The sequence below is a fragment of the Podarcis melisellensis genome, assembly GCF_964234715.1.
Source record: "Podarcis melisellensis genome assembly, chromosome: 4".
Lineage (NCBI taxonomy): Eukaryota > Metazoa > Chordata > Lepidosauria > Squamata > Lacertidae > Podarcis > Podarcis melisellensis.
Genome location: NC_138531.1, coordinates 80,264,418 through 80,279,041, shown reverse-complemented (window position 1 = coordinate 80,279,041; position 14,624 = coordinate 80,264,418). Strand labels below are relative to the sequence as shown.

The following is a 14,624-nucleotide window of genomic DNA, read 5'->3' as shown; positions in this document are numbered from 1 at the left end:
GCATGCAGAACTTACCCAATGCAATCTTTGGTATCCCAAGTTTAACGAATCCCATAGAATCATAGTTGGAAGTCCATCCCCCTGCAATGCAGGAATCTAAACCAAAGCATCCCTGATTGGTGGTCATCTACCAGTCAGAAAGTCCTTCCTGGTGTTCAGTCAGAGGGTCATACAAAAGAACTCTGCCTGAGAGGAGCTGCCTGTCAAAGAGCACAAGATGGAGAATTGGCCTGGCTTGGTGTAAAGTAGCTTCTCATGTTCCTAGTAAATGGGGCAGGGGCGAAACCTTGAGCCCTGCATTGCAGAAGTTGGGCTAAATGACCTTCAGGGTCCCTTCCAACTCTGCAGTTCTCTGATTCTAGGATTCTTCCATTGCAGCCTACTCTCTTCCCCACTGCAGTCTTCGAATCTTACCATTCATATAGAAAAGGACTCACAATAAATCCTTGTCAGGAGAATGCATCCCTTTTGGAAGTGGAATTATTGAGTCCATGAACCCTGCTTGGATTATAAAGTCAATTATAAAGTCTGCCCAACCACGAGCAGCACACTCCATTCATTCTCTCCCTTAACATGTAAGAGCTTTATTTACAAACTGCTTTTTTTAAAAAAAGAACCACTGAAAAGCCCCAGAGAAACCAGGGATTTATTTCTCCCCCTAACAAATGTAGAAGAACCAGTTATAAAACTTGCCAGTCACCTTATTGTGCTTCTAGTAAAGCACTTGCTATTTTTATTACTTCCTGTGATAAGCCTGCCAAGCTGGCCTGACCAGGCCACTAATGTGGCCCCAGGTTTCTCTACCAGAACCAGAGAAGAGAATCAACAAGCGAGAGCTGCAGGACTTTCGGTGATCTCAGAGGATTGTATTGTTCAACCATCGCAATAGCACAATGCAGCACTCCAAAGAGCTTTGAGCACAATTGCAACATTAAGTGCTTTCATAAGTAATGATGGGATACATCTTCTCTTCCGGGGGTGAGGAACCTTCATTTTGGGGTGTAAGGCCTTGCATTCTTTTAGGGGTAGGTAAAGGCAAAGGCAAAGGACCCCTGGATGGTTAGGTCCAGTCAAAGGCAACTATGGGGTGCGGCACTCAATTCTGTGGTGCTCCTCTCGCTTCAGGCCAAGGGAGCCGGCATTTGATAGCTTTCCGTGTCATGTGGCTAGCATGACTAAACCGCTATTAGCGCAACGGGACACCGTGACGAGTTCCAGATTGCATGGAAATGCAATTTACCTTACAGCCGCAGTGGTACCTATTTATCTACTTGCACTGGTATGCTTTTAAACTGCTAGGATGGCAGGAGCTGGGACACAGCAATGGGAGCTCACCCCGTTGTACGGATTCAAACAGCCAACCTTCCAATTGGCCAGCCCAAGAGGTTCTGTGGTTTAAACCACTGCGCCACCTGCGTTTGGAGGCTACCTGCAAGTGAGCCCACCTACCCACCACTTTCTGCCATCCCTTCACTCTCCCTCCTCCAATACAGAAATTCAGACGGCTTTAAATTACTTGGCAGGACTGCCAGCTTGGCCCTGTGACCATGGGTGCCTGGGGCCATGGGTGCCATGCAGCATGCATGACCCTGGCCCTGAAATTTGTGGGTGCCCAGCCCCTTTATAGAGAATTTTGTGGGTGCATATAGGACCCCAGGGAGTTGGCACCTATGTTACTTGGCAACAGCATGACCACAGATGTTCTCAGCCAATTCCCAGCTGAAATTTGGGAGAAGGGTTCAAGGCATGCTTTGAGAGCCACTGTGGTGTAACAGTTAAAGTGTACTGAACTAGGTTCCTGGGACATCAGGGTTCAAATCCCTACTCAGCTATGGAGCTCACTGGGTGACCTTGGGCCAGTCACCGCATCTCAGCCTAACCATCCCCACAGCGTTGTTATTATTATGAGGATAAAATAGGGTGGCAGGGAGAATGGCATACATTTTGAGCTCCTTGGAGGAAAAGTAGACTACAAATGTAATTAAAAAATATATGAAATGCTTTGCACGCATTAAACCCCTGGTATTTCTAATTAATGTGTATTTTCTGGCAGAACTGGGAAAGACCTCGGCCTGAGACTCTGGCTAGCTGCTTCCAGTCGGCTCCGTCAGTAGAGCATGGGACTCTTAGTCTCAGGGTTGTGGATTCGAGTTCCACATTGGGCAAAAGATACCAGCATTGCAGGGAGTTGGACTAGAAGATCCTCGTGGTCGCTTCCCACTCTACACTTCCATGATTCTGTTGACAGGCAATGCTGAGCTCGATCGGTCAGTGCTCTGGGCTTGGTAGATGAAGGCTTCCTTTCTTCCGCATCCTGGCCCGCCCGGCCACTGGCTCCAACATGCTGTCTTTTAACTCTTACTGGCTGCTTATGCTGATTTTTCAAATATCAAAGTGAGGATGGGGCATTCAAGCCTATCTTGACATTAAGTTTTATGTATATCTAATAATGGGACGCAGGTGGAGCTGTGGGTTAAACCACAGAGCCTAGGACTTGCAGATCAGAAGGCTGGCAGTTTGAATCACCGCGACGGGGTGAGCTCCTGTTGCTCGGTCCCTGCTCCTGCCAACCTAGCAGTTCGAAAGCACGTCAAAGTGCAAGTAGATAAATAGGTACCGCTCCGGCGGGAAGGTAAACGGCATTTCCATGCGCTGCTCTGGTTCACCAGAAGTGGCTTCGTCATGCTGGCCACATGACCTGGAAGCTGCACTCCGGCTCCCTCAGCCAATAAAGCGAGATGAGCGCCTCAACCCCAGAGTTGGCCACGACTGGACCTAATGATCAGGGGTCCCTTTACCTTTATATCTAATAAATAATAATAATAATAATAATAATAATAATAATAATAATACCTGTTGCCCTGTGTGTTAGGCATGCTGGTATGCTACTTTAGGAAGAAAAACAGTATTTTATACCGATATCAGATGCTATTCTCTCACTATTACTATGCAGATCCATTTGTCCTAGCTTTAGTTTTACAGACGTCTCAAGGACCTACAGAACAGGGCAGTTAAATTCACTGAATATGCTGCAATTCCAACCAGGATGAAGATATGCTGTTTAGTGTGCCTTTATAAATGTTTGTACTTAATTGCATTTGTGGTGGCACCACCTTGCATAAAAGAAAGGTACTTTGGAAAGCCACTGGTAGCTGATATAGTTATTGATTCTCAGGGAAACAGAATGTGTTTCGATCTGTCAAACCTGCAATCTTCATTGTGAATATTGATCCTCCTCTGCAGCAGTCTCATCTAATGCTTTGCACTGAAACATTGGTTCCCATTACTCAGGATAAGTGCCAGAAACACGTTCTTAAAAAAAAAAAAACAAAAAAACCTAAGCTGAGCACATTTGCAAGGAGGAATGAGGCACTGGGGACTCAAAGCTAGAGGTGGCCTTCTAAGTTGAAGCTCGCTGCCTCCAGCACCCCACAAAATCAACCTGCTTTGTTGCATACACAGTAATAATAATAATAATAATTATTATTATTATTATTATTATTATTATTATTATTATTATTTATTTATTTATTTATACCCCGCCCATCTGGTTGAGTTTCCCCAGCCACTCTGGGCGGCTCCCAATCAAGTGTTAAAAACAATACAGCATTAAATATTAAAAACTTCCCTAAACAGGGCTGCCTTCAGTTGTCTTTTAAAGATAGGATAGCTGCTTATTTCCTTCACATCTGAAGGGAGGGTGTTCCTCAGGGTGGGTGCCATTACGGAGAAGGCCCTCTGTCTGGTTCCTTGTAACCTCACTTCTCACAATGAGGGAACCGCCAGAAGGCCCTCGGCGCTGGATCTCAGTGTCCGGGCTGAATGATGGGGGTGGAGACGCTCCTTCAGGTATACAGGACCGAGGCCATTTAGGGCTTTAAAGGTCAGCACCAACACTTTGAATTGTGCTCGGAAACATACTGGGAGCCAATGCAGATCTCTCAGGACCAGTGTTATGTGGTACCGGCGGCCACTCCCAGTCACCAGTCTAGCTGCCGCATTCAGTAAGTGGATATTACCTTCTAACATATATTTTACTTTCATTTTTCTCCCAGTCCTACTCACACCAGACAGCTTTTCCACTAGAGCAATATCCCACACTTTGTACCACCAACCTCAGCCATGGAGCTCACTGTGTGAACCTGTGCAGCCACTGGTTCCCACCCTAACTTACCCCTCAGCCCCAGATAAATAAAGCATTGGGGAAAGGAAGTTGGAAGGGTTTTCTAAACTAAACTCTACCAGTGCTGTTCCAAACCTTACTGCCCCCTTCCTACAGAGTCTTTTGGAGTCATCGGTAGCTGGACATCTCTACTGAATCCAAGAGCATGGCAATAATTTCTAATGACTTTCAACAATGACATCAGCCTGCGTGGAAATTGCTCAGGAAGGAGAATGAGGTCATTGGCGGGAATGTAGGAAGTGATCTTATACAGTGGTACCTCAGGTTAAGTACTTAATTCGTTCCGGAGGTCCGTTCTTAACCTGAAACTGTTCTTAACCTGAAGCACCACTGTAGCTAATGGGGCCTCCTACTGCCGCCGCGCCGCCGGAGCACAATTTCTATTCTCATCCTGAAGCAAAGTTCTTAACCTGAAGCACTATTTCTGGTTTAGCGGAGTCTGTAACCTGAAGTGTATGTAACCTGAAGCGTATGTAACCTGAGGTACCACTGTACTAGGCTAGACTATTTGCCCATCTAGTACTTGTTTAGTCCTTCAACGTGCACTTTGCATACTCTGCCATCATGGAGGAAAACATGAAGACTGAGATGATACAACGTAACTATAGAGATGGTTTGGGACAGTTTCTTGAAGGATGTGTCATTCTTGAAATTGGTCTTTTGATATAGCACACCCAACCCTGCTTTGAGCATTTGGTAGCTGACACCCACTGGCCCCTTCTAAACCCGTTACATTACAAAAATTCCCATCGATACTAATAAGGCTACGTGCCAGTGTGTGTCTCTATTTGCCAGCATCAGAGCCTTGTCTCAGAAGGGGACAAATTGACTTGAATGTCAAGGTTTATTATCTTCATAGGAGCAAAATACTTGCAACAAAAAAGAGCTGTTCTAGATGGACCTCCTCCATGCCAGCATTGAGAAGTGAACAATTCCAACCCAGTGAGTCATTTTTCCTCCCCTTTCAAATACAAAGGGATATTTTTTAAGCAGTTTCACCCCAGATTAATGCCAAAAAAATGCCTTGCCTAGGAACTGCGAGGAAGCCTATATTCTCAAGATGCCCTGACTTCAGCAGCTGTTAGTGCCTTTGCTACAATTCTAATTATTTACATAACGCCATCTGTAGTCATGACATTTTGCAGAAGATAAGAGGACAGGGCTCTGCCCCAAGGAGCTTACAATATAACATTCAAACACAGGGCTGACAATGAAGGGAGGGAAAGCAGGGCTAAACTGGGACGCATTATGCAGTTGTTGCAGCTGCACGTGCTGCGACTGCAATCTAAGCCAACCTATGCACTGGGCTGAGTAGGGGGATTGGACTAGGTGAAGGTGTCCCTCTGCCCAGCGCTGCTGGCCAGTGCTTGTCTCTGCCAGCACGAAGCATCCCATTCTGCCCACCTTGGGGTCCCTTGCAGCTCCACAATTCTATGATTCTATGTGATCTGGTTACCTGCCGGAACTTACACTAGCAGTAAGGGTCATGTAAGTCAAATTGTACAGTATATTAAAAGCTTTTTGTTGTCCCTCTGCCAGGCTCAGGCAGACTCAGCTGGCAGCAGCCCCACTCCTGAGAGGGGATTTAAATGGGAGAACTTATGCCAAAGAAAGATCTAGGGAAATGCAAAGCTTATACTGGCTTCACTTAACTCGACATTAATTTCCACCGGCTTCCTATAGTTAGGATTGCTCTGTACATTTGTAGCCAATACAGCAGTTCAGGGTTTTGTTTTTCGTTGTTTTAAACTGCCCTCTGGTTTAGTAACAGAGTTTGTAGTCTGTGGTGTGCAGCTTAATTTTTAATTCCTTTCCATTTGTTGCGATGTGCCATGTTAATTGTTTGTGCAAGATCAACTAGCATTCAGTGGTGATGAGTAATGGCTGTAGATTAATACTCAGCTGCAAATATATTCAGTTGCAAAAAGAAAGAGAAAAAAGGAAGCCACTGTTGTTTTCAGAAAATCTCTCTCCCTTCTTGCCAAATGGTTTTGAGGTGACATATTGAAGGGAGTCAGGACACATTTCTGATGCACAGTGATGAAAATAAATGCCATTCACATCCTATGAAGCACTACGATTTCACTGCACCGAGCAATAAGAATGCATGGAAAATTCAACTGAAATTAAAAAATACTGTTCACTTTCTTGCAGAAAAGCTAACTGAAATCCTGAAGTGTGGGCTTTTCTCTGAAAGAAGTCCGAAATGCAGTTTTCAGTCTGAGATACTGTTACCACCATGTTGTATTGATGGTAGCTACATATCCGTTTAATTAAAAGCTTTGGATGCATGCTACTAATCTTTATAGTGTCTACAGATGATAAAGATCCAATATCCACAGTCAGGTGAATATCTCTTAGACCAACCAAAATGTCCCAAAATAGCAAGAAAGCATTTGAATTTTTCCAGAACTTTCAATCAGGCTAGATGTAAAACAAAGCAGGGGTAGACGAGTTAGAGTTCCCTAGGAGGAAGAGTTAAACTACACTGAGAAGAATGGGAGCCTTCTAGCAACTCTCAGCACCCTTAACAAACCACAGCTCCCAGAACTCTTTGTGGGAAGTCATGACTATATCATAGTGCTTTAAATGTATGGCATTGAATATGGCCTTAATGTCAAAGTCATGGAGTCTGCACTACAGTCTTAAGATGGCGTATGGGAGGAGATAAAAGACTTAAATAGTTTTGGCTCTACTTGGGAGGTAGGCAGGTTCTGGAGAAGTTAAAAGCTTTCTCCTTCATAGGTTTCATTTGGATGTCACAAAAAGCCAAACTACAGTTTATTCCAGGACAACTGTGTTGGCTCCCAGAAAGGATTTCACACCCACTTTGCTTCTCCCTGGTCCTTTTAGCACAGTGTGGCAATGCAGCTAAGCCAAAATTTCAACAGGATCATAGTTAAGAACTCTCCTTAACCACAACCTGTAAACATAGGAAAAACCCTGGCTACCATGATGTGCAAACCAGGGTCAAAGTTTGCAATGTTTTGGTTTGTTCTAATGGCCTGACCGTGGATTTTGGATTTACTTACCATGAACCGACACAGATTACTTTGCCTAACACACCCCTTAATCCTTCTTCTACCCTCAAGTCTTCCTGCTCTTTCAGTGTCGTGATCAATGGTGCTGATTGCTGGGTTAGTTCTTAAACAGCTGAAGGGCACCAGGGAAAACGTGTGGAGATACAAAAAGTAGAATACACTGGTACCTTAGGTTACATATGCTTCAGGTTACACACGCTTCAGGTTACAGACTCCGCTAACCCAGAAATAGTACCTCGGGTTAAGAACTTTGCTTCAGGATGAGAACAGAAATCGTGCTCCGGCGGCGCGGCAGCTGCAGGAGGCCCCATTAGCTAAAGTGGTGCTTCAGGTTAAGAAGAGTTTTAGGTTAAGAACGGACCTCCGGAACGAATTAAGTACTTAACCCAAGGTAGCACTGTATAGTTTATGCTGCTGATGCAACTTCATAAGAGAAGGGACTGGGTATTCCTAAGGACAAAACCCCAAGATAGGGCATCGCTAAATAAAGGAGCTACCATCCCACATAAAATCAGCCATAAGGAAATGTCAGCATCTTGAATGGAAACCAAAAGTGAAGCCACAGTACATGGGCATCTGGAAATGGACTGAATGCTAGTTTTATCACTTCTTGTGCCAACCGATTTGCAAAACAGAGGGTGGAAGATCTGGTTTGCCAACTGGGAGGAGAAGTGCAGTGAAAATTTACATAGTTTTATCTGGGGGGTTTTTATCTGTTGGTTTGAAGCACCTGCAGTCTCAAAGTATAAGGCTCTTAACTAGAGTGTTGCATCTTGACAAAGACATAATTAACATACTGCCAGGGTGATTCTCTGCCCCACCCCCCTTGCGAAGTTGTATTCTTGTGAATAAAGTAGAAGAAAGTACAATGGAAAATCTTGGCATATGCTTTATTTTAAATATGTGCTTCCTGGTTGCTAGGCAACGGAAACGTAAAATTATTTTTGAAAAATTGAAACATGCTGTCTTGTTAATTGGGAACATAAGCTGCCCGGAAAGTGCAGTTTTGAATATGATGCTTCCTGTGTCATTTGCATGCAATTCTTTTTTTCTGGCTGTGTTTTATTCTGACCTCTAGTGGTACAAATAACAATTGCAGCATCAAATGCCCAGTTTTTAGGATCTCTTTACCTTTGCCTTTACATGTGTCAATTACTCACACTTAAAAAGCGGTGGGTGCGCTTAACCTGGTGGTGTTTATTAGTGGGGTGGGGCTATTAATTTGCATGGATCCCAATCCAAAAATTGCTCCCAGGTCAAATTGGGCTCCTGCACTCAGAATAGCCCACTGACTGCTCTTTGCCCCTGAATGTGCAGTTTGTAGTAAAACAGCACTTTGTAGAGCTATTTATACTAAACAGAGGCAAGAAAACCAGTACTATGCTGGGCCCTGATTCAGATGAGGAGCAAATTCTGAATTGGATCCTATTTTTCTTCAAAATAAATGCTGCCAGGTTAAGCACACTTAAAAAACCAACCAACCACAGAAAACATGAATAATGGTCACGTGTAGTTTTGCCCATTAAAATTGTGGCCTTTACTATTTATCTGTGAATTTACAGCTTGAGTTCGGGAACACTTTGGCAGCAATCCAGAAAGACACCAGGAGCATGGCCTCTTTATATGGGTATTCACTGTCAGATACAAAGGGTTGAGATGATGACTCAGAAGAGGTAGCCACAACAAGAATACTTTTAGCTGGTGTGTGGGTAGAGATTTGAATGGGGGAGCATCCTGCCTTTTATATCAACCGAGGCATATTAAGTAGGACTGGGCAACAATTTGACAGGGTGTCATTCAAGGACTGAAAACTGGGGATTGTTATTTAGTAATATACCACTGTTACTCTACAGTATTTGGATTTTCTCAGCCACCAAAATATATTGGGCTGCCTTCAGCACAGCAACTCCTATGCAGCAACTTTTAGATGATGAAGAGAAGGTAGAATGTGCCCCACTAAGAAGGGAAGGTGAGTAACGGTAGGCCTGTTGTTTTTAAATAAAAAATTGCCTATTATTATTATTCACAGTTATTTGTTTGTTTGTTTGTTTGTTTATTGTTACATACATATCCCACCTTTGCTCCAAGGAGCTCAAGGTAGCATACACATGATTCTCCCTCTTCCCCTTTTAGCCTCACAACAACCCTGTGAGGTAGGATAGAATGAGAGACAGTGACTGGCCCATGGTCAGCCAGTGAGCTTCATGGCCCAGTAGAGCAGGCATAGGCAAACTTGGCCCTCCAGACATTTTGGGACTACAACTCCCATCATTCCTAGCTAACAGGCTAAGTGGTCAGGGGTGATGGGAATTATAGTCTCAAAACATCTGGAGGTCCTAGTTTGTCTATGCCTGAAGAGATTTGAACCCCAGTCTCCCATGTCCTGGTCTGTTACTCTTACTATCTAAAGGGTATAACAGCAGGGGTTTTAATGAGATCAAAAGCAAATATTCTTGCTTTGATAATAAGTAAACTTTCCAAAGCCTGAACATTGAAGAACTCTGGATACATTTCCATGGGATATCACAGTCCAGGGGGACTAACTATTCCTTTTGAGCACATCACTACTTTTCCAGGGCAATTTATGAAGCTCAGTGTGACCTGCTAGGCCCCGCTACTGGCAAAGGCCACCAAATAAATATGTCGCAGAACAGGGCTGCCAACTTGAATGAAATATTGAGCAGACCCAGGTAAGCCCCACCCCGCATAATCAATCACAAGATGTGGCACATGCACACCATTTGAATGGCAATGGCCACCAACTTTGGGCAAGCCTGGCCCCCGTCCAATATTTTATGGGGAGGGGGGCAAAGGGACCTCAGCCCTTAAGAGCTGGTTCCTATGTTACAGAATGTTTCTCTGAAATAGCAGATTGCAGAAAAAGATCATTATTGGTAAAGAAGCTATATTTGGGGCAGCTTGCTCACCTCGACCGATCGTTTCATCACAGAACCTAAGCTTGAAATCCCCTGATCTGGAGAGATACCCTTCTCTCCATCTATCTGAATCAGTGGTGTATCATTTGACAGAGGAACAAACCACTACATGTAAGCTGTGCTGTGTTGCTGCAAAAGATGATTAATCATCTCAGATGCAAGCAAATTGGCTACATCTCTGTTAATTGGGCTGTGGCGTTTCTGTTGGCTACAAGTGGCAGAAAATGGATAAAATCTATGTCTTGATTCAACATAGGCTCTCACCCGAACACATATTTACACGGTTCATTATCCTGAGATAATAGGCCCCTTAACTCACTTCAGTCTCTGATCTGTTTACACAACCTGCAGGTTAATCAAAAGCTGAAGGAAGTAGAAGGGAAGGGAAGGAAGGCCTGGATAATGAGATGTCCTTGACTTCCCTGGTACCACAAAAATGCCTTGGTCATCATCTCAGGCATTATTTAGATTTATAGTTCATCAGACCCAAAGGGGTCAATGCAAGTAACATTATTTAGAGAGAGAAAGAAAATGGTGTGATTTCATGTGCAGATGAGACAATAAAAGAAACCTTAGAATGGCCCTGAACATTGGGTACAAATGAACAGAGCAACATAGGAAACTGGCTGATTCAAAGTCAAATAATTGGGTCCTTCTAGCTCAGTGATGACTAGCACTGACTGACAGAGGCTCTCCAAGATTTGAGGAAGGGGTTACTCTCTCAACCCTACCTGGAAATACCAGGGATTGAACCTGAGACTTGAACCTGTGTGTAAAGCAGATGCTCAACCACGGAGCTATGGTTCTAAATATTAAACCTTGCAGAAGAAAAAGATGGACAGGAAAGACCCGTGTGATTACCACCCACCAACATGGTTGCTGCATTGATTTCACGTATCAGCCTCCCCAAATCTTAAGCTTTTCACTTGAGGCTAGAGCGGCCAGAAAGGGGACATGCATCACCAAAAGAGAGGACAAAAGAGGGCAGGTGTTTCCATAAAATTTGCATATGCTAATTTATATGTATATATGCAAATGTAGAAATAATTAATGAAAAACAATACATCTCGCAATATCCAGAAGCTAATGGTAGATAGGCAGCCTCAAGGCCCCTCCTGCTTTCTCTTCTTAACGATTCTTAATCTTTAAGCTGGACTTGGACCAAAGAGCCCTTCAAACAGAAGGCTCACACAAAGGTCCAGGGAAACAGGAAATCCTTCCTTAATGGAGGTATGTTGTCTATCTCCAACAGGAGAGAAACTTTTCTGCAGTGGCTCCCCCAGTCTAAATGGCCTCCCCAAAGAGATATGACATAACGGTTGACGTTACCATTTTTCTCCACCAGGCTAAGGCATTTCTATTTGCCTAGGCAAATGGAAGGGAATGAATCCTACTGTCCAAAGGCAAGAGGAACATCTCATTGCCATGCTCACTTTTGCATCTAGCCCCACCCACTCCTTACATGCAGCCCCCAGAAGGCTCCCACTGGGAAAAGCGGCCCTCAGACTGACAAAGTGTTATCCGCTGCTGCTTTAAGGTATCATAGCCTAGGGACGCGGGTGGCGCTGTGGGCCAAAGCCTCAGCGCCTAGGGCTTGCCGATCGAAAGGTCGGTGGTTCGAATCCCCGCAGCGGGGTGCGCTCCCGTTGCTCGGTCCCAGCGCCTGCCAACCTAGCAGTTCGAAAGCACCCCCAGGTGCAAGTAGATAAATAGGGACCGCTTACTGGCGGGAAGGTAAACGGCGTTTCCGTGTGCTGCGCTGGCTCACCAGATGCAGCTTTGTCACACTGGCCACGTGACCCGGAAGTGTCTCCGGACAGCGCTGGCCCCTGGCCTCTTAAGTGAGATGGGCGCACAACCCCAGAGTCTGTCAAGACTGGCCCGTACGGGCAGGGGTACCTTTACCTTTACCTTTTTACCATTAGCCTTGAGAAATATTGGAAAATTGAGACAAAACAATTTCCTCTTAGCTCACAAAAAAATGAGACACCAGCACTAACGCTTGCTAGCCTGTAACCCTCTTCAGTATCTCTACTGCACTCAGTTTAAATTAAGCCCCCATTCAAAATATTTCCCTGTCATATTTGCCTATAACACTAGTAACACTTGTTAGAATCTGTCTGTCCTGAGAGACAATGGAGTGCACCTCCAGGAGTGAAATCGAACCACTGTGTTAACAGCACCAAAGTGACTTTCCTGGGATGCAAACCTGGACGGCATGTATGGTGGCCCTGGGCTGCCCAGACAACAAGACCGCTGTTGCAGATTTGGTCCAAAGGAAATCAGAGCAATATGTTTGGAACCAGCTTGGCTGCAGGAGTTGCTGGAAAGAGGGATACAAGGTGCTATCCAATTGTCTTAGGGGCTCCAGATTTGTGTAGGGTTTACCCCTTGGCCTTTTCTTCTCTGGAAGATATCTTGCAAGGCAGCAGAGGTTTAGGATCAGAGTTTCCTTCTCCTAGATGGCTTCATTCCCAGGTTGGCGAGCCCCACCTCACTTCCCTCTACAGCACGTGTAGACACTGTCTTATTGGCTGTTGGACCCACTATTGGTCTTGCCCGCTCTATCCACCGGAGACTATCTTCACATGCAGGGGAAGTCACTGAGGGTTTAAGACCCATTGGTTATCCTAGCAATTACCCTAGTAACAAACACTACAGCATTCCTAGCATCACGTGGTGTATAACCTTGCCATGGTTCAATCCTCAGCATCTCCAGGTATCCTCAACCTAAACCCTGGAGGGCAGCTGCCAGTCAGTGTAGGCAATACTGAACTAGATGAGCCAATGGTCTGACTTGGTATAAAGCAGCTTACTATGTTCCTAATTTGTCCACTGTGATCCATGAGACCTCAGCCATCATGGCAAACATTTTTGGGTTATTTTGTTGCCCGGTCACCACTAATCCATGTAGCCGTTCTGGTTTTCTGTTAACATTCATCTCTGAATTGGTCCATAAGAAGTTAATTTGACACCATCTGCCATTCTTCCTGGTGTCTTCTGTGCTGTGAGTAATTTAATTTGTTCTGTTCTCTGTTTCCCCCACATTTTTCAAAGCAAGCTATTTGTTCCAGGATTTCAAAGTGCAACAATGCATCTGTAACAATTTATAGAACTCTGCCATGCAAAACTGACCTTCTCAGAAGCTTCTATTGGAGTTACCCAATAATTCCCTCCCCTATGAAAATCAATTACTTTTGAAGTTACTTGTGCTTACTTCTGAAATTTAAACCAACCATCCCTTCAATTCATGTCATATAATAGATACCAAAATTATTGCAGGCATCAAACAAAGCCATTTCAGCCAGTAGCAGGAGAATGGCAAATGTTACAGAAAGAAGAAAGAGCATTGAAAAGTATTTCAAGAGCACTAAGCAAAATGTTTTAGAAGTTCCTACAAGGATGTACCGGTATTTGGACAGAAGGCTTCCTGAGAACCCAGCAGATGCTGCTCTGAACTTCATAGGTTTGCATGCTGATACATACAACCTAGGAAGCTGTTGCATCCCCCACAGTGGCTTCTTAGCAGTTCCAGAATAAACCTTTTGTCCTTTATAACTCTCTACAGCCTTGTTGACATCCCTGGTATTGGCCTTTGCTCTTTGTATCACCATACACTCACAAAGGTATTCTGATTTGTCTCAATGCTTTGTCAGGGGACGGGTCATAATGCAGTGCTAAAGGGCGTGGAAAAAACATCCATGTTTGGTCTCTGCCATCTCCAGGTAGGGCTCGAAAACCACATTGATCAATGGTCTGATTCAGTATAAGGCAGCTTTCTATGTATTTTCCTAGGACTCCATCATTTCTCTCTTGCTGTCCACGATCCTCAGAACTCATTCCCCACAACACCTATCTGACAACACCTCTCTTTTACTTCAAATCCCTGATTAAGGCCCACCTTTTCTGTGAGGGTTTGACTCAAAATTATTATTATTATTATTAATCTTGCTGTGCTTCCGGAAGGAGCTCAGGGCAGCAAACAGTTCCACAATTTTAAAACGAAAACATTCTAGAACAGTTAAAACATTCCAAAAACAATGAAAGTTAAGAACAACCAAGAGCAGTCACAGTATAAAGCATTTTAAAAGGCATTGATTGCAGTAAAAAGTATTATTCCATCCTGTGATCCTGGAGTTGTACTCCAAATGCCTGGGTAAAAAACAGGAATGTTTTCAAATTCCTCCTGAGAGTTAATTATGATGGAGACAGACAGGCCACACTAGAGAGGGTCTTTCACAAATGGAGAGGCACCACTGAAAAGGCCCTGCTATGGGTCAGCTTCAACCAGAGAGCTCCCAGTGGAGGCGGCACCAACAAGGCCTCACCAGCCAGTTGAAGGGTCTGAGGTGGCTGTACTAGTCCTCACCTGCAACTGAAATTAAGCTTAGGTGTGTGCAAGTGCATCTGCTTGCAAATGACTACCTTGTGACCGCTGCCTCTATCTTCCCTCAGTTAGATACT

The 14,624-nt window shown here is 44.4% G+C and overlaps 1 long non-coding RNA gene across 2 annotated transcripts; it reads left to right on the top strand.

The window, feature by feature from the left end:
- The first annotated feature begins 849 nt into the window (after positions 1-849).
- On the top strand, positions 850-14,005 carry LOC309368994. 2 transcript variants are annotated; one of them, XR_014167979.1, is made up of 7 exons: positions 850-978; positions 4,056-4,422; positions 4,667-5,125; positions 6,338-6,529; positions 9,095-9,203; positions 11,506-11,697; positions 13,443-14,005. It is a non-coding gene; the product is annotated as an uncharacterized lncRNA (long non-coding RNA). The 2 variants fall into 2 exon arrangements; XR_014167980.1 differs by lacking the exon at positions 11,506-11,697 and having other exon boundaries at positions 13,443-14,003.
- Positions 14,006-14,624: the final 619 nt, after the last annotated feature.